Source organism: Protopterus annectens, chromosome 15.part0 (genome assembly GCF_019279795.1).
Source record: "Protopterus annectens isolate FY-2018-M chromosome 15.part0, PAN1.0, whole genome shotgun sequence".
NCBI lineage: Eukaryota > Metazoa > Chordata > Ceratodontiformes > Protopteridae > Protopterus > Protopterus annectens.
In genome coordinates this window covers 677221107-677225099 of record NC_056749.1, presented here as the reverse complement: position 1 = coordinate 677225099, position 3993 = coordinate 677221107, and positions in this window count along the sequence as shown.

Sequence of the window (3993 nt, the reverse complement as noted above, 5' to 3'; positions counted from 1 at the left end):
CACCCTTCATGTCTCAATAAATCAATAATTTCTGTCTCCATGGTGTTCAAATTAGTGGGGCACATCGAATACTTGACGCGTTCGAGGCCCCTAATGTCCTTTTCCACCAGTTCCTCAAAAATCTTGAGGGAGGGATGAGTGGGTGGATTGAACGTACTGGACCTAGTTATTCTATTATGAAAATTGGTTTGCCCTTTGAAAAATAGGGTGAGATTTAATTGTCTAATGAATAACTTGAGGTCTACTAACATGTTGGTTAAAATGGATGGACGTAGGGGAACAAAGTGAAAACCTCTCGAAAATAAATCAAAGAAGTCCTGAGTAGGTGTTAACTCTGTGTAGTTGTAGATCATAAAATTGCCCTTTCTACAAACTATGTGCCTACTGTCAACATCTTGTAAATCTATGTTGGAAGAGGAAATACTATCAAGTTCTAATTCCGAGGGTTGCTCCAGCCCTGTTGTTGGTACTTCGACCCCTCCCCCCTCTGCCGGGGGGATGCTGAAAATCCTGAAGGGAGTGTTTCCTTCCTCTCTCTGCAATCCTCTCACTTCTTCTAAGGGACTCTGTCCCAAATCTAGGGTGGTTGTCGTTATTGTTAGTTTCCTCCACCCTGTCCATGTTTGACTTATTATTTCGTCTTCCCATGTTAGAAGTTGGATAAGCTATCCCATCCCTTTATTCAATAAGATCTCTCTCCAATTTTCTAATCTTCCGGTTCAAAATTTTGTTACAGTATTGGTCCACTTCATGAAAAACATTATCGTAATTCTTCCTAATACTGACAAAATTACTGTCATTAACTACCTTTTCGTTTAAAGCATTCAATTCTGTTAGCAAAGTATTAGCTTTCATTTCATATTCAACAATCATAAGTTTCAACATTTCTAAACCAGCCCTATCAAAAATATCACATAATTTATCATAAAAAATAGTCCCAGGTTGAGCGTTGTTTGGGAACTTATAACATCGAAGACATTTAGGGACACGCTGAACCTGTACGCATTCTTTGAGATAGTCTATCTCAAGTTGGTTGCTTTTGAATGCGTAAAGTTTGTCCCTTAAACCATTAAAAGTGGACTCAAATATTAACATTAGTAGTGTTTTAAAGTTGAGAATGGCCCGATTATAATAAGTAATCAAACACAAGCATTTTTTATGTTGGACGGGAACTTTGATTTTCTATTATTGTTATTAGTTTTTAACATTTTTAATTTTTTATTCTTCACTTTTTCTTGACTAGAAGAGTTTGGTTATGAAACACTATGTATTATATACACATTTTTTAGATTGAATATTAAATATTAATATGATCACAAGATCAAGAACAATGTTTACACTCGTGTGATAGTGGTTTATCACCATTTTTAGGCACAGACAGGGTTTAACACTATTTGCTACTTTTGGTGCTGTGCGATTACTGCCTCTTTTATACTTGATAGTTAAACTAATAAGAAGTGGTTTACACACGAGCTGAATGAATTAATTCGGTCATGTGACTGGGTGTTTCATTATTTAGCACCTGTGAATTGATTGTATTGTATTACTGTGCCTTGAAAAAGCTTGGTATTAACCGAGTGAAAGCGCTTGGTTTATTTTATTTTATTTTACTCTGTTCCATCTTAATAAAGACCGGATTTATCAACAATTTTTGTTGTGGAGTGAGTTCCGGGTCCTGTTCCTGCTGGGCAATTTTATTTGTAAAGTTTATCCAGCTTTCCTGGAGATCATTCAACTCTGACAATTCCAGCAGTGTCAGCCTCTCATACGGTAGAAGGGACTGCTGCCTCTCCTACCAACATAAACACTATGAACTCACTGTCTAACGCTTTCTCTAAAAAAGTCAACTAATATCATATACTTTAGTGTCATTTGTTCTCTCTATCATGTTCTTTTCCTTTCCTTCACAAACCTGATGCATAAAGCCCTCTTTCTTCTGTTTACTGTCTATGCATTTTGACTCAACAAGAATATTATTGGGCTCTATTCAGGTTTATATTGTTTGTCAGTATACATTATTCTTCCTTTTCTGTTCCTATCTCAGGCTGATTGAACACCTTTCAGTTTCCTTCTCTTCCTAAAAAGCTCTCATTCTGCACAAGATTTATGTTATAATGTTTTCATTAACTACATATATCTATTGCTTAGCAATTTCCCTTATTTAAGGTTTCTGTATTACACTGAGAGAAATGGATTAAAAACTCTGGCCATGTAAATTTTTCATGTTTTACTGCCCTAGTGGAGCCATTCTTCTTGATAAGTTGTTCTTCTTTAACATTCAACAGCTTGTTAAAATTCTCCATTTCTGGGGATTTCTGTTTTAACTTGACTGCAAGTTTAGAACTCTGCTTACCACATGTATTTTCTATAGTTTCATGTTTCACTCCCTTGGACTAGACCCTCTCAGTTAGTGATTCTTTCTCTTTAATTCTGTTATTCATTTCTACTTCCTGCTCTGCAACATTTTCAGTCTGTAATAACACTTCTACACCTTGAGTCGTAATACTTTCAAGTTGTAATAATGTTGAGCCATGCTGCTCCCTTTCTTCTAATGGTCCATGCCTGAAGGTTGCTCTGCCACAGATGTATGCTAACACATCTCTTTATATAATATAGGTTTTTCCTGTCTCTGTATCATCAGCCAAATTACATTCTCCTAATGATAACACTATGCTTTGAGCTTTGTTGAATTCCTGTACTCTTATAAATATGTCCACCCCCACCTATTTCCTAATTAGAGAGACATATATCTGGAGGGTTAATTACTTTCTAAAGGTTCCCTTCATCATATTGATAACATGGTCTGTCAAATGGATTTCCTTCTTCCCACTGTCCTCATAAACAATGTTTTAATTTGGGAAAAGTATTTCAGTATTATTCTACAATCTGTTAAATTGGGAACTACAGCAACAGGATTAATAGCCCTTCCAAACACAGTTTCTTTTTCTTCTTTAGCAAGGGCACTGTTTTGTATTTCTATAAATACAGACTGCAACTGTTTTTAGTGTTCTATTTTTCACATACATACGGCAACTTTATAACCATAGCATATTTTCTGAGTCTAGTAGTCCTCTTAGTTTCATACCATCATTCATGAAATTGCATTTAAGTTTACAACAGAACAATAGGAGAATACTGACTCAACTATTCTGGCAGACAATATATTGAATTTCCTAAGCTCAACATCATCATTAGCATGGATTTCACTGGTTAAAGTTTTCACAAGTATAGCAATATTGCTGTTACTACTGCATAGCATGTGTAACCTCTTTTTGTATCTTTACAACATAGTATGTGTGCAGTTGGTACTTTCTGTTTGTTGCCTGAATTTGATGCAGTCTTAACCATAAGTTCAGGCTGTTCAGATTTAAAAGATAGTTTAATTGTATTACAATCTCTGTAGCAGTGCAATATTTTCTGCATCCTGATGGTAGTTTGAGACACCCACTCTCTTGAAGTAGCAGGTAAATCCATTCTAAATACATCTATAGCTGACATTTCTATTATTTTGTTTTTAGATGGTTGACCCCTAGATCTAGCCATAATTTAAGTACATGCTTTAAATCACATGAATAAGATCTTATTTTGTTAGAAGGAATCTAGAGAAGAAAGGTAAATAATGGCAGCTCAGGTTAGCGGGCTATGTGCACATTGGTTTACAAGGTCTAGAAAAAAATGGGAGAAACAGACAAATGCTGGTTCTGTAAAATAGAACTGAAAGTTGCACATCTCATTGCTGGTTGCAATATACTCATAGTTGTGGGTCTGTATACTGAAAGGCACAATAGTATAGCAATACTGTTGCAGTGGGGGTCATGTAACTGTGCAACACAGAAGTAGCTAAGCATAATTGGAAACATGAACCACAGAATACTGCAGAAAATAATAATAGTCCAAACACATAGGTTCAACTAAAACCAATTGAATGTAGAAGCAAAAAGAAAACTTTCCCAGGGATTATAGTGTCTTATGTAATGACAGACACAGAGTCAT